The 16082-nt window shown below is 35.2% G+C and overlaps 3 long non-coding RNA genes across 3 annotated transcripts; all 3 read left to right on the top strand.

The window, feature by feature from the left end:
• Positions 1-699: 699 nt before the first annotated feature.
• On the top strand, positions 700-3547 carry LOC145804402 (uncharacterized). Its single transcript, XR_014346054.1, has 3 exons — positions 700-880; positions 1619-1663; positions 3229-3547. It is a non-coding gene; the product is annotated as an uncharacterized LOC145804402 (long non-coding RNA).
• Positions 3548-5855: 2308 nt separating this feature from the next.
• Positions 5856-9557, top strand: LOC145804400 (uncharacterized). Its single transcript, XR_014346052.1, has 3 exons — positions 5856-6890; positions 7629-7673; positions 9239-9557. It is a non-coding gene; the product is annotated as an uncharacterized LOC145804400 (long non-coding RNA).
• Positions 9558-11865: 2308 nt separating this feature from the next.
• On the top strand, positions 11866-15567 carry LOC114257201 (uncharacterized). The gene is made up of 3 exons (XR_014346051.1): positions 11866-12900; positions 13639-13683; positions 15249-15567. It is a non-coding gene; the product is annotated as an uncharacterized LOC114257201 (long non-coding RNA).
• The last annotated feature ends 515 nt before the right edge of the window (positions 15568-16082 follow it).

Raw genomic sequence — 16082 nt, 5'->3', positions numbered from 1 at the left:
GAATCAATAACTTGAAATGTACCAGGATTGTGAATTATGAGACGATGCTTTGATGTTATTAAGTATTATTATCAATTGGGTTACCAATTAGTCAGTAAAGATGAATTACGTGTAGTTTTGGGAGCAAACTCCATTGAAATTGACTGTATAGGATTGTGAATGGCTAAATAATTGAGAAATATTATATGTCTAGGACAGAACTAGACTTATGACAAGGTGAATCAAGTTTGGAGGACCAAACTTCTTAAGGTGGGGAGAATGTAAGGACCCCAAAATGCATATAAGAAATCATTGGTATTTAACTATGAGATGAGGTGTTTTAATTTAATTATATCTTTTGGAATTGAAGCATTATCTATTGAGTTACGGATTTAAAATTGAAATTACCGACCTATATGGGTACAGAAATCAAAATTGAGTACTTGGATATGTTAATGGGAATTTTTGGAACTATTTGGGACAATTAATTGGAAATCTAATTTGTCTGATTCGTTAATGCACGTTTGGGTAGTTAACTTTATACTGCAAATTGAAGGCATTAGAGGCTTCAGAAACCAGAACAGGGGACATATTTATGATCCTCATAATTTTTAGAGTTATCTGGGAAGTTTAATTGAAATTTGATTTCGTACGAATCGTAAGGCCACGTTTGGCTCTCTCTATTGTGTTATGTTGGTGTGTATGTGTATACTTATATTATGGGTGCCTTATGAGTGGATGGACTCATCTCTTAGAATAAAAAAAAAATATCTAGAGGAAAGGGGGAGCCACGTGAGAGAGGGAGAGATAGAGAACTCAAGGAGAAGAAGGAAGGAAGAGCTTGAGAATGAAGAGGAAAGATGGGAAAATTGATGGAATTACTTCAAGAGATTGGCTCTAGGTATGTGAAATCAACTTAACCCCTTAAGATTGATCTATTACTAGTTTAAATTCATGATCTCAAATGAAGAGAAACCACCTAATTGAGTTTTGGTTGATAGATATAAGTTTAGATGAACTCTTTTCATGAATTGAACCTTGATTCCTTAAGAGTTGGTTAATTGAAGAATTAAAGTCATTATATTTGTTTATTTTGAGGTTATGATGTTTGATGGAGAATAATAATGTGAAATTGGTCATGTATTAAAGGGTTTTGGGCTTTGATTTACATGTAATTAAGGTTTGATTTTGAAAATGAGAAGTCCCAAATTTTCTGCCATTTTCGGACTGCAAACTGTCCAGGGCCGCACGTGCGGCACTGTTTTCCCGCACGTGCGGGGACAGCTCTGTCCAGCCAACTTTGAACAAGCATATCTTTTGCATCCGGACTCCGTTTTGAGTGATTCTTGAGCCTAAAATCAAGCCCCGGAAGTCTAGTTTCCAATGGTGGTGGTCTCACTTCCAAATTCTAAATAAAAAAATAGTTATGTCCAAATTAGTGACGACTGTTCACTTTCTGTTTACCAGTTTGTACCGTTTCTTCGTCTGAACCTTTCTCCTATCGATTCCTCCTATCTTATGAGGAATGAATTATAACCTATGGAGGACTAATGAGTCTAGAACCACCATAGCTATTGAGTGAAGAATAAAAAGAGATTGGTTTTATTCTCATAATCTGTTATATGCATTGTGTTTGTAGGTCAAGACGAGGACATCGTTCCACCGCTATCAGAGACCTACCGCTGTGAGTAGTAGTACTATAGTCGCACGTTCAAGTATTGTTAATGATTCTCATTGTTAACATTTTATCCCTTGCAAGTAATTAAGTTAACAATATGTTGATTGGAAAATCTAGAGGCATTATTGAGCAGTCCATTCTGTTTACTGTTGACAATGAATACTAACTTTTTATTATTTGCAAGATAGCTATAGTGATTCATGACGAACAAATAGAACGTATGAGGATTATGGAACTATGGTGTTCCGGTATCTCTAGAATCATTCAATCGGTAAAATGTGTTTACCTTTCGTTAATAATTATCAAGAACGTTCTGTTAAACTTAAGTTAACTGCATTAACTCATGTGAATGATGCAATGGTTACCATTAGCACTCTGTTAATTGCAGGTCAACCATGTTAACATATATGAACAATTAAAGAAAGGGGTATGTTACTGATTAACAGCTCAAGTGAACCATGTCATTTCTTAATGAATAAAGAGAATTTGTGTTCATCTTCGAAGAATCAGAATAATTGGAAAGTTATGTGAATCCATATGAATTTGAAGTTATTTTGTTGTGTTACATATGAACTCGAAGTTATTCAGAATCTATGACATGAACGAAAAAGTTTAACATCATTATGTGACCCACATAAGAATGTGAATTATTCTATTTTCTTAAGCGCACGGTAATGACATGATATACCAAGAAATGCTCTATTTTATGATATGTGACTCTATGAATTAATGAATGATTATCCATATATGTAAAAGTATTCATGGCATCCTTAGCACAAGGCCCTTACCCGGGGGTAATAATACCGTGGTCTTATGGCCCTTGCCCGGGCGTAATAATACCGTGGTTCAAGTATGTTACAAGATATCTCTTGCCATCGACGGTCTCGTACGGATGGTACCACCGACGGTCTTGTACGGGTGGATTATGTTTTACCATCGACGGTCTTGTACGGATGGTACCACCGACAGTCTTGTACGGGTGGGTTATGATCAAGCATGAACTCTGATTTCTGTTTCTGATTCAAGCATAAGTAAGAATATGTATGAATATGTTTCTATTTATCCGTTCCGTTTATGCCATGTTATAACATGATATGAATTGATCGGTCTTTAAGACCTAATGATTTCTGGTATGGAACAAAGTGCTGTACGGAACTAAGTGCTGCAATGCGAGTCACCTCTAGAATCCGTACGAGCCACCTCTTGAGTCCATACATATGTTCAAAGGCTTAATCCCAACTTTTCAAGGGCTTCATGCCAAATGTACAAGGACTATATGCCAACATGTTTAAGGGCTTCATGCCAAATGTTCAAGGGCTATATGCCAACATGTGTAAAAGCTTAATGTTAATATGTTCAAGGGCTATCGCCAATCCATTCAAAGGCTTAAAGCCATTATGTTTCAATATTGGGCCTAAGGCCATTCTAAAATTAGTATAGAATCAGATTAATTATATGATCTCCGCATTTACATACGCATTGATATGCATTATGATTAAGTTGAATATTGAATCATTTATGTACTATTATTCACTGAGCTTCGCTCACTTTGTGTTTTGTCTGTTCTGTAGGTAATTACTTTGGGAGTCCGTCTTAACCCTTGATGCTTACCCTTCAATTGTCAACCTCAGTATGCCTAGACTCCCAGACCAAGCCCATGCATTTATGTGAAGTTTTGTTAAGATTTTGTCATGCACTTTAATTATTTACTTAAGGTTAAAATGTATGTATATACCCCCTTTCTTTACCAATGTTCGGATATACGCTCATTTATATGTATGGGTATGTATATAGATAAATGGCTCTCACGTATGTGATCCTGGCATGTTAGTTTTAGCTCAATGGATGTTATTCTATGTTACTTTGTAATATTAAATGCTTCCGTTCAGGCCCTGTATATTATGTATATCAGGTCATGTGTCCGTATCTGCATAGGTCATGCCCGAACTTTTAGGGGCGAGTTTGGGGCGTGACAAGTGGTATCAGAGCACGAGTTGCTATCTCACACACGAATCCATTGGGCTTAGGATGTCTAGAAAAGACTTAGGTATCATGCATGACATCCTTACTGCATATGAAAAGATGGATAGCAACGTTAAGTGTATCTGGTAACGCTAATGATCATGATCCATGTCTATTGTACTTTCTTTGTGTATATGGCGATTGGTTGTGATGCAGAATATGGTAAGTATAAAGACGGAAGATCTGGAGGGTTCGACCCCCGCACGGTTAGACAAAATGGAAAGGAAAATTATGGGATTAAATTAACAAAGTTGCTCAGCGGAAGCACAGTGAGGGTTCGAACTCATCGGTAAGATAATTTATATGCCAATGTGTGACATCTGTTGTTATTTTGGGTTGGTAATTACCCGTAAGAAACGATAATAACGTGATTGTGCTTCCTAACATCTGTTTAGATGGAGTGATTAAACTCTAAGTATGGAATATTTCTAAGATCAAAGAAAACGATATATGTGATCCTCTAACCTTTATGCTATAGTTATGTCTTCCTTGCCAAAATAATGTCTAGATCTTTGATTTTGAGAGGTTACTGTATTTGAATATTTGATAAGATGTGTTTTGCAGAATAATTGAAATCATGTTGAGTATGATTGGCCGTAAGAAGAAGTTATGCATATTGAGCTTGAAACAACATGTAAAAAAAAAATGTGATTTTGTGAACTGAGGAAATTATTGACGATTTCTGCTGGGGAACCGAGAGGATTATTGATGATGTCGAATGAGTTTTGTTTATGGGTTAACGGGATTTGTTTATGGAAATCTGTAATCTGTTTTGTTTATGAGTGGTCTGTAATCTATAATCAGGATATTTTATAAGGAATGGTTAAATGACATGAAGGACCTTATCCAGGTTATGTGTTTGTCCACATGATACTTGTAAGAAAATGGGTAGTTATTGACTACTTTGAGATCAATTAAATAAATAGGGATATGATATTTTCCCATAAGAACAAAAACCCTGCCTACGGGTATTAATGACTTAAGATTGAGAAGTCATTTCTATGATATATTTCTGTGTAAACATGCAAATGTTAGATATTGCAAATTGTCAAATTAAGGGTGAAATATTTGTATACGAATTAATTCAAGGCTTGTTCCTTTAATGTGATCTGCAAATGAGTGATCATTGGAATGGAACTTATGTGATCTGTGTTATTTAGAGGTGTCATACTACCAATTACGTTCGGTACTTTTGACATAGATGAATAATGTGTTATCCTATGTGAGTTGACTATAGACCTGAGTAAGTAATGTCTTTGTAAAAGATAATTTTGTATAAAGGATTTTGAAAATGACTATGTTATACGATGTTTATGAAATTTATATTTTGGGTTATGAAATGTTTTATATGATGTATTTTCTGAAATGATAAAGAATGCTAAGAACTTCTACCATGCGTATGATATGATAAGCTTTCCGAATAATTTCTTCAAGATGACTAAGTATGTTACGAAACTCCGAATGTTCAGGATGTGACAAGTTTCCTGAAAGAGATATTTTGCTATACATGAATGAGTTTTCCATTTGATAATTCAGTGTAGCATGCTTGATGAATGCTCTGTGTTGAACTTGAAGTCATTCTGTCTTATCTATTATAAGTTGGATCAAAGATTGTTCTGTCAAAGTTTAAATAAGTTTAATGCTATTGGGAATTATTCCATCATCTAATAATCTTTGAAAGGTCTGATAAGTTTCTGGGTAATGTCTCTGAACAACGTATTTTATGTAATTATGAAAGGTTTGATGAACTTTATGTATTACATATTTTTGGAAATGTTTTGTTCATGATAAGAACATTTTACTAAATATGGAACAAGAATATAATAGCTTTATGGTAAATGTATTATGTGTTTGATGTCATGATGTTGACTTTAAGATCTTCCAAGCAAACATGGATTTTAAATGATTATACCTTATTGTAATTCGGGAATTGTGATCATTAAGGTTGGATACGTATTTGGTTTTACTGATAATTTACTCTGAACATGTAATTCCTTGATATGGGATTTGAGTTGTCATTTGGAGTCTGTTAGAAATCTGATTTGAACTGATAAGTCTAATTCTGAGAGTAAGCAAGGAGCCACAAAGTCATTGATCTAGAACTTATTTGTTATTCTGGGTTTAATTGTTGTAAGATGCATGTGCCTTTGAAACATGATTATCTAGTAAACATTTCCTTAACGTTCGAGGGAGTAGGAGTTGGGGTTGTTTGTGAACCTAAAGAGTTTGAACTATGTATGACAGCTCATGAGTCTCATGTAATCGAATACTTGAGTGAATCCATTTCTGAATGTCCTTAAGTTGTTATAGTATCTGGAAGGTATGGCCTTTGAATCAATAACTTGAAATGTACCAGGATTGTGAATTATGAGACGATGCTTTGATGTTATTAAGTATTATTATCAATTGGGTTACCAATTAGTCAGTAAAGATGAATTACGTGTAGTTTTGGGAGCAAACTCCATTGAAATTGACTGTATAGGATTGTGAATGGCTAAATAATTGAGAAATATTATATGTCTAGGACAGAACTAGACTTATGACAAGGTGAATCAAGTTTGGAGGACCAAACTTCTTAAGGTGGGGAGAATGTAAGGACCCCAAAATGCATATAAGAAATCATTGGTATTTAACTATGAGATGAGGTGTTTTAATTTAATTATATCTTTTGGAATTGAAGCATTATCTATTGAGTTACGGATTTAAAATTGAAATTACCGACCTATATGGGTACAGAAATCAAAATTGAGTACTTGGATATGTTAATGGGAATTTTTGGAACTATTTGGGACAATTAATTGGAAATCTAATTTGTCTGATTCGTTAATGCACGTTTGGGTAGTTAACTTTATACTGCAAATTGAAGGCATTAGAGGCTTCAGAAACCAGAACAGGGGACATATTTATGATCCTCATAATTTTTAGAGTTATCTGGGAAGTTTAATTGAAATTTGATTTCGTACGAATCGTAAGGCCACGTTTGGCTCTCTCTATTGTGTTATGTTGGTGTGTATGTGTATACTTATATTATGGGTGCCTTATGAGTGGATGGACTCATCTCTTAGAATAAAAAAAAAATATCTAGAGGAAAGGGGGAGCCACGTGAGAGAGGGAGAGATAGAGAACTCAAGGAGAAGAAGGAAGGAAGAGCTTGAGAATGAAGAGGAAAGATGGGAAAATTGATGGAATTACTTCAAGAGATTGGCTCTAGGTATGTGAAATCAACTTAACCCCTTAAGATTGATCTATTACTAGTTTAAATTCATGATCTCAAATGAAGAGAAACCACCTAATTGAGTTTTGGTTGATAGATATAAGTTTAGATGAACTCTTTTCATGAATTGAACCTTGATTCCTTAAGAGTTGGTTAATTGAAGAATTAAAGTCATTATATTTGTTTATTTTGAGGTTATGATGTTTGATGGAGAATAATAATGTGAAATTGGTCATGTATTAAAGGGTTTTGGGCTTTGATTTACATGTAATTAAGGTTTGATTTTTAAAATGAGAAGTCCCAAATTTTCTGCCATTTTCGGACTGCAAACTGTCCAGGGCCGCACGTGCGGCACTGTTTTCCCGCACGTGCGGGGACAGCTCTGTCCAGCCAACTTTGAACAAGCATATCTTTTGCATCCGGACTCCGTTTTGAGTGATTCTTGAGCCTAAAATCAAGCCCCAGAAGTCTAGTTTCCAATGGTGGTGGTCTCACTTCCAAATTCTAAATAAAAAAATAGTTATGTCCAAATTAGTGACGACTGTTCACTTTCTGTTTACCAGTTTGTACCGTTTCTTCGTCTGAACCTTTCTCCTATCGATTCCTCCTATCTTATGAGGAATGAATTATAACCTATGGAGGACTAATGAGTCTAGAACCACCATAGCTATTGAGTGAAGAATAAAAAGAGATTGGTTTTATTCTCATAATCTGTTATATGCATTGTGTTTGTAGGTCAAGACGAGGACATCGTTCCACCGCTATCAGAGACCTACCGCTGTGAGTAGTAGTACTATAGTCGCACGTTCAAGTATTGTTAATGATTCTCATTGTTAACATTTTATCCCTTGCAAGTAATTAAGTTAACAATATGTTGATTGGAAAATCTAGAGGCATTATTGAGCAGTCCATTCTGTTTACTGTTGACAATGAATACTAACTTTTTGTTATTTGCAAGATAGCTATAGTGATTCATGACGAACAAATAGAACGTATGAGGATTATGGAACTATGGTATTCCGGTATCTCTAGAATCATTCAATCGGTAAAATGTGTTTACCTTTCGTTAATAATTATCAAGAACGTTCTGTTAAACTTAAGTTAACTGCATTAACTCATGTGAATGATGCAATGGTTACCATTAGCACTCTGTTAATTGCAGGTCAACCATGTTAACATATATGAACAATTAAAGAAAGGGGTATGTTACTGATTAACAGCTCAAGTGAACCATGTCATTTCTTAATGAATAAAGAGAATTTGTGTTCATCTTCGAAGAATCAGAATAATTGGAAAGTTATGTGAATCCATATGAATTTGAAGTTATTTTGTTGTGTTACATATGAACTCGAAGTTATTCAGAATCTATGACATGAACGAAAAAGTTTAACATCATTATGTGACCCACATAAGAATGTGAATTATTCTATTTTCTTAAGCGCACGGTAATGACATGATATACCAAGAAATGCTCTATTTTATGATATGTGACTCTATGAATTAATGAATGATTATCCATATATGTAAAAGTATTCATGGCATCCTTAGCACAAGGCCCTTACCCGGGGGTAATAATACCGTGGTCTTATGGCCCTTGCCCGGGCGTAATAATACCGTGGTTCAAGTATGTTACAAGATATCTCTTGCCATCGACGGTCTCGTACGGATGGTACCACCGACGGTCTTGTACGGGTGGATTATGTTTTACCATCGACGGTCTTGTACGGATGGTACCACCGACAGTCTTGTACGGGTGGGTTATGATCAAGCATGAACTCTGATTTCTGTTTCTGATTCAAGCATAAGTAAGAATATGTATGAATATGTTTCTATTTATCCGTTCCGTTTATGCCATGTTATAACATGATATGAATTGATCGGTCTTTAAGACCTAATGATTTCTGGTATGGAACAAAGTGCTGTACGGAACTAAGTGCTGCAATGCGAGTCACCTCTAGAATCCGTACGAGCCACCTCTTGAGTCCATACATATGTTCAAAGGCTTAATCCCAACTTTTCAAGGGCTTCATGCCAAATGTACAAGGACTATATGCCAACATGTTTAAGGGCTTCATGCCAAATGTTCAAGGGCTATATGCCAACATGTGTAAAAGCTTAATGTTAATATGTTCAAGGGCTATCGCCAATCCATTCAAAGGCTTAAAGCCATTATGTTTCAATATTGGGCCTAAGGCCATTCTAAAATTAGTATAGAATCAGATTAATTATATGATCTCCGCATTTACATACGCATTGATATGCATTATGATTAAGTTGAATATTGAATCATTTATGTACTATTATTCACTGAGCTTCGCTCACTTTGTGTTTTGTCTGTTCTGTAGGTAATTACTTTGGGAGTCCGTCTTAACCCTTGATGCTTACCCTTCAATTGTCAACCTCAGTATGCCTAGACTCCCAGACCAAGCCCATGCATTTATGTGAAGTTTTGTTAAGATTTTGTCATGCACTTTAATTATTTACTTAAGGTTAAAATGTATGTATATACCCCCTTTCTTTACCAATGTTCGGATATACGCTCATTTATATGTATGGGTATGTATATAGATAAATGGCTCTCACGTATGTGATCCTGGCATGTTAGTTTTAGCTCAATGGATGTTATTCTATGTTACTTTGTAATATTAAATGCTTCCGTTCAGGCCCTGTATATTATGTATATCAGGTCATGTGTCCGTATCTGCATAGGTCATGCCCGAACTTTTAGGGGCGAGTTTGGGGCGTGACAAGTGGTATCAGAGCACGAGTTGCTATCTCACACACGAATCCATTGGGCTTAGGATGTCTAGAAAAGACTTAGGTATCATGCATGACATCCTTACTGCATATGAAAAGATGGATAGCAACGTTAAGTGTATCTGGTAACGCTAATGATCATGATCCATGTCTATTGTACTTTCTTTGTGTATATGGCGATTGGTTGTGATGCAGAATATGGTAAGTATAAAGACGGAAGATCTGGAGGGTTCGACCCCCGCACGGTTAGACAAAATGGAAAGGAAAATTATGGGATTAAATTAACAAAGTTGCTCAGCGGAAGCACAGTGAGGGTTCGAACTCATCGGTAAGATAATTTATATGCCAATGTGTGACATCTGTTGTTATTTTGGGTTGGTAATTACCCGTAAGAAACGATAATAACGTGATTGTGCTTCCTAACATCTGTTTAGATGGAGTGATTAAACTCTAAGTATGGAATATTTCTAAGATCAAAGAAAACGATATATGTGATCCTCTAACCTTTATGCTATAGTTATGTCTTCCTTGCCAAAATAATGTCTAGATCTTTGATTTTGAGAGGTTACTGTATTTGAATATTTGATAAGATGTGTTTTGCAGAATAATTGAAATCATGTTGAGTATGATTGGCCGTAAGAAGAAGTTATGCATATTGAGCTTGAAACAACATGTAAAAAAAAAATGTGATTTTGTGAACTGAGGAAATTATTGACGATTTCTGCTGGGGAACCGAGAGGATTATTGATGATGTCGAATGAGTTTTGTTTATGGGTTAACGGGATTTGTTTATGGAAATCTGTAATCTGTTTTGTTTATGAGTGGTCTGTAATCTATAATCAGGATATTTTATAAGGAATGGTTAAATGACATGAAGGACCTTATCCAGGTTATGTGTTTGTCCACATGATACTTGTAAGAAAATGGGTAGTTATTGACTACTTTGAGATCAATTAAATAAATAGGGATATGATATTTTCCCATAAGAACAAAAACCCTGCCTACGGGTATTAATGACTTAAGATTGAGAAGTCATTTCTATGATATATTTCTGTGTAAACATGCAAATGTTAGATATTGCAAATTGTCAAATTAAGGGTGAAATATTTGTATACGAATTAATTCAAGGCTTGTTCCTTTAATGTGATCTGCAAATGAGTGATCATTGGAATGGAACTTATGTGATCTATGTTATTTAGAGGTGTCATACTACCAATTACGTTCGGTACTTTTGACATAGATGAATAATGTGTTATCCTATGTGAGTTGACTATAGACCTGAGTAAGTAATGTCTTTGTAAAAGATAATTTTGTATAAAGGATTTTGAAAATGACTATGTTATACGATGTTTATGAAATTTATATTTTGGGTTATGAAATGTTTTATATGATGTATTTTCTGAAATGATAAAGAATGCTAAGAACTTCTACCATGTGTATGATATGATAAGCTTTCCGAATAATTTCTTCAAGATGACTAAGTATGTTACGAAACTCCGAATGTTCAGGATGTGACAAGTTTCCTGAAAGAGATATTTTGCTATACATGAATGAGTTTTCCATTTGATAATTCAGTGTAGCATGCTTGATGAATGCTCTGTGTTGAACTTGAAGTCATTCTGTCTTATCTATTATAAGTTGGATCAAAGATTGTTCTGTCAAAGTTTAAATAAGTTTAATGCTATTGGGAATTATTCCATCATCTAATAATCTTTGAAAGGTCTGATAAGTTTCTGGGTAATGTCTCTGAACAACGTATTTTATGTAATTATGAAAGGTTTGATGAACTTTATGTATTACATATTTTTGGAAATGTTTTGTTCATGATAAGAACATTTTACTAAATATGGAACAAGAATATAATAGCTTTATGGTAAATGTATTATGTGTTTGATGTCATGATGTTGACTTTAAGATCTTCCAAGCAAACATGGATTTTAAATGATTATACCTTATTGTAATTCGGGAATTGTGATCATTAAGGTTGGATACGTATTTGGTTTTACTGATAATTTACTCTGAACATGTAATTCCTTGATATGGGATTTGAGTTGTCATTTGGAGTCTGTTAGAAATCTGATTTGAACTGATAAGTCTAATTCTGAGAGTAAGCAAGGAGCCACAAAGTCATTGATCTAGAACTTATTTGTTATTCTGGGTTTAATTGTTGTAAGATGCATGTGCCTTTGAAACATGATTATCTAGTAAACATTTCCTTAACGTTCGAGGGAGTAGGAGTTGGGGTTGTTTGTGAACCTAAAGAGTTTGAACTATGTATGACAGCTCATGAGTCTCATGTAATCGAATACTTGAGTGAATCCATTTCTGAATGTCCTTAAGTTGTTATAGTATCTGGAAGGTATGGCCTTTGAATCAATAACTTGAAATGTACCAGGATTGTGAATTATGAGACGATGCTTTGATGTTATTAAGTATTATTATCAATTGGGTTACCAATTAGTCAGTAAAGATGAATTACGTGTAGTTTTGGGAGCAAACTCCATTGAAATTGACTGTATAGGATTGTGAATGGCTAAATAATTGAGAAATATTATATGTCTAGGACAGAACTAGACTTATGACAAGGTGAATCAAGTTTGGAGGACCAAACTTCTTAAGGTGGGGAGAATGTAAGGACCCCAAAATGCATATAAGAAATCATTGGTATTTAACTATGAGATGAGGTGTTTTAATTTAATTATATCTTTTGGAATTGAAGCATTATCTATTGAGTTACGGATTTAAAATTGAAATTACCGACCTATATGGGTACAGAAATCAAAATTGAGTACTTGGATATGTTAATGGGAATTTTTGGAACTATTTGGGACAATTAATTGGAAATCTAATTTGTCTGATTCGTTAATGCACGTTTGGGTAGTTAACTTTATACTGCAAATTGAAGGCATTAGAGGCTTCAGAAACCAGAACAGGGGACATATTTATGATCCTCATAATTTTTAGAGTTATCTGGGAAGTTTAATTGAAATTTGATTTCGTACGAATCGTAAGGCCACGTTTGGCTCTCTCTATTGTGTTATGTTGGTGTGTATGTGTATACTTATATTATGGGTGCCTTATGAGTGGATGGACTCATCTCTTAGAATAAAAAAAAAATATCTAGAGGAAAGGGGGAGCCACGTGAGAGAGGGAGAGATAGAGAACTCAAGGAGAAGAAGGAAGGAAGAGCTTGAGAATGAAGAGGAAAGATGGGAAAATTGATGGAATTACTTCAAGAGATTGGCTCTAGGTATGTGAAATCAACTTAACCCCTTAAGATTGATCTATTACTAGTTTAAATTCATGATCTCAAATGAAGAGAAACCACCTAATTGAGTTTTGGTTGATAGATATAAGTTTAGATGAACTCTTTTCATGAATTGAACCTTGATTCCTTAAGAGTTGGTTAATTGAAGAATTAAAGTCATTATATTTGTTTATTTTGAGGTTATGATGTTTGATGGAGAATAATAATGTGAAATTGGTCATGTATTAAAGGGTTTTGGGCTTTGATTTACATGTAATTAAGGTTTGATTTTGAAAATGAGAAGTCCCAAATTTTCTGCCATTTTCGGACTGCAAACTGTCCAGGGCCGCACGTGCGGCACTGTTTTCCCGCACGTGCGGGGACAGCTCTGTCCAGCCAACTTTGAACAAGCATATCTTTTGCATCCGGACTCCGTTTTGAGTGATTCTTGAGCCTAAAATCAAGCCCCAGAAGTCTAGTTTCCAATGGTGGTGGTCTCACTTCCAAATTCTAAATAAAAAAATAGTTATGTCCAAATTAGTGACGACTGTTCACTTTCTGTTTACCAGTTTGTACCGTTTCTTCGTCTGAACCTTTCTCCTATCGATTCCTCCTATCTTATGAGGAATGAATTATAACCTATGGAGGACTAATGAGTCTAGAACCACCATAGCTATTGAGTGAAGAATAAAAAGAGATTGGTTTTATTCTCATAATCTGTTATATGCATTGTGTTTGTAGGTCAAGACGAGGACATCGTTCCACCGCTATCAGAGACCTACCGCTGTGAGTAGTAGTACTATAGTCGCACGTTCAAGTATTGTTAATGATTCTCATTGTTAACATTTTATCCCTTGCAAGTAATTAAGTTAACAATATGTTGATTGGAAAATCTAGAGGCATTATTGAGCAGTCCATTCTGTTTACTGTTGACAATGAATACTAACTTTTTGTTATTTGCAAGATAGCTATAGTGATTCATGACGAACAAATAGAACGTATGAGGATTATGGAACTATGGTATTCCGGTATCTCTAGAATCATTCAATCGGTAAAATGTGTTTACCTTTCGTTAATAATTATCAAGAACGTTCTGTTAAACTTAAGTTAACTGCATTAACTCATGTGAATGATGCAATGGTTACCATTAGCACTCTGTTAATTGCAGGTCAACCATGTTAACATATATGAACAATTAAAGAAAGGGGTATGTTACTGATTAACAGCTCAAGTGAACCATGTCATTTCTTAATGAATAAAGAGAATTTGTGTTCATCTTCGAAGAATCAGAATAATTGGAAAGTTATGTGAATCCATATGAATTTGAAGTTATTTTGTTGTGTTACATATGAACTCGAAGTTATTCAGAATCTATGACATGAACGAAAAAGTTTAACATCATTATGTGACCCACATAAGAATGTGAATTATTCTATTTTCTTAAGCGCACGGTAATGACATGATATACCAAGAAATGCTCTATTTTATGATATGTGACTCTATGAATTAATGAATGATTATCCATATATGTAAAAGTATTCATGGCATCCTTAGCACAAGGCCCTTACCCGGGGGTAATAATACCGTGGTCTTATGGCCCTTGCCCGGGCGTAATAATACCGTGGTTCAAGTATGTTACAAGATATCTCTTGCCATCGACGGTCTCGTACGGATGGTACCACCGACGGTCTTGTACGGGTGGATTATGTTTTACCATCGACGGTCTTGTACGGATGGTACCACCGACAGTCTTGTACGGGTGGGTTATGATCAAGCATGAACTCTGATTTCTGTTTCTGATTCAAGCATAAGTAAGAATATGTATGAATATGTTTCTATTTATCCGTTCCGTTTATGCCATGTTATAACATGATATGAATTGATCGGTCTTTAAGACCTAATGATTTCTGGTATGGAACAAAGTGCTGTACGGAACTAAGTGCTGCAATGCGAGTCACCTCTAGAATCCGTACGAGCCACCTCTTGAGTCCATACATATGTTCAAAGGCTTAATCCCAACTTTTCAAGGGCTTCATGCCAAATGTACAAGGACTATATGCCAACATGTTTAAGGGCTTCATGCCAAATGTTCAAGGGCTATATGCCAACATGTGTAAAAGCTTAATGTTAATATGTTCAAGGGCTATCGCCAATCCATTCAAAGGCTTAAAGCCATTATGTTTCAATATTGGGCCTAAGGCCATTCTAAAATTAGTATAGAATCAGATTAATTATATGATCTCCGCATTTACATACGCATTGATATGCATTATGATTAAGTTGAATATTGAATCATTTATGTACTATTATTCACTGAGCTTCGCTCACTTTGTGTTTTGTCTGTTCTGTAGGTAATTACTTTGGGAGTCCGTCTTAACCCTTGATGCTTACCCTTCAATTGTCAACCTCAGTATGCCTAGACTCCCAGACCAAGCCCATGCATTTATGTGAAGTTTTGTTAAGATTTTGTCATGCACTTTAATTATTTACTTAAGGTTAAAATGTATGTATATACCCCCTTTCTTTACCAATGTTCGGATATACGCTCATTTATATGTATGGGTATGTATATAGATAAATGGCTCTCACGTATGTGATCCTGGCATGTTAGTTTTAGCTCAATGGATGTTATTCTATGTTACTTTGTAATATTAAATGCTTCCGTTCAGGCCCTGTATATTATGTATATCAGGTCATGTGTCCGTATCTGCATAGGTCATGCCCGAACTTTTAGGGGCGAGTTTGGGGCGTGACAAGTGGTATCAGAGCACGAGTTGCTATCTCACACACGAATCCATTGGGCTTAGGATGTCTAGAAAAGACTTAGGTATCATGCATGACATCCTTACTGCATATGAAAAGATGGATAGCAACGTTAAGTGTATCTGGTAACGCTAATGATCATGATCCATGTCTATTGTACTTTCTTTGTGTATATGGCGATTGGTTGTGATGCAGAATATGGTAAGTATAAAGACGGAAGATCTGGAGGGTTCGACCCCCGCACGGTTAGACAAAATGGAAAGGAAAATTATGGGATTAAATTAACAAAGTTGCTCAGCGGAAGCACAGTGAGGGTTCGAACTCATCGGTAAGATAATTTATATGCCAATGTGTGACATCTGTTGTTATTTTGGGTTGGTAATTACCCGTAAGAAACGATAATAACGTGATTGTGCTTCCTA

This window comes from Camellia sinensis, chromosome 12, assembly GCF_055761805.1.
Source record: "Camellia sinensis isolate YWXY chromosome 12, ASM5576180v1, whole genome shotgun sequence".
Lineage (NCBI taxonomy): Eukaryota > Viridiplantae > Streptophyta > Magnoliopsida > Ericales > Theaceae > Camellia > Camellia sinensis.
Note: the sequence above shows the minus strand (reverse complement) of the source record. Positions and strands in the feature narration are given on the sequence as shown.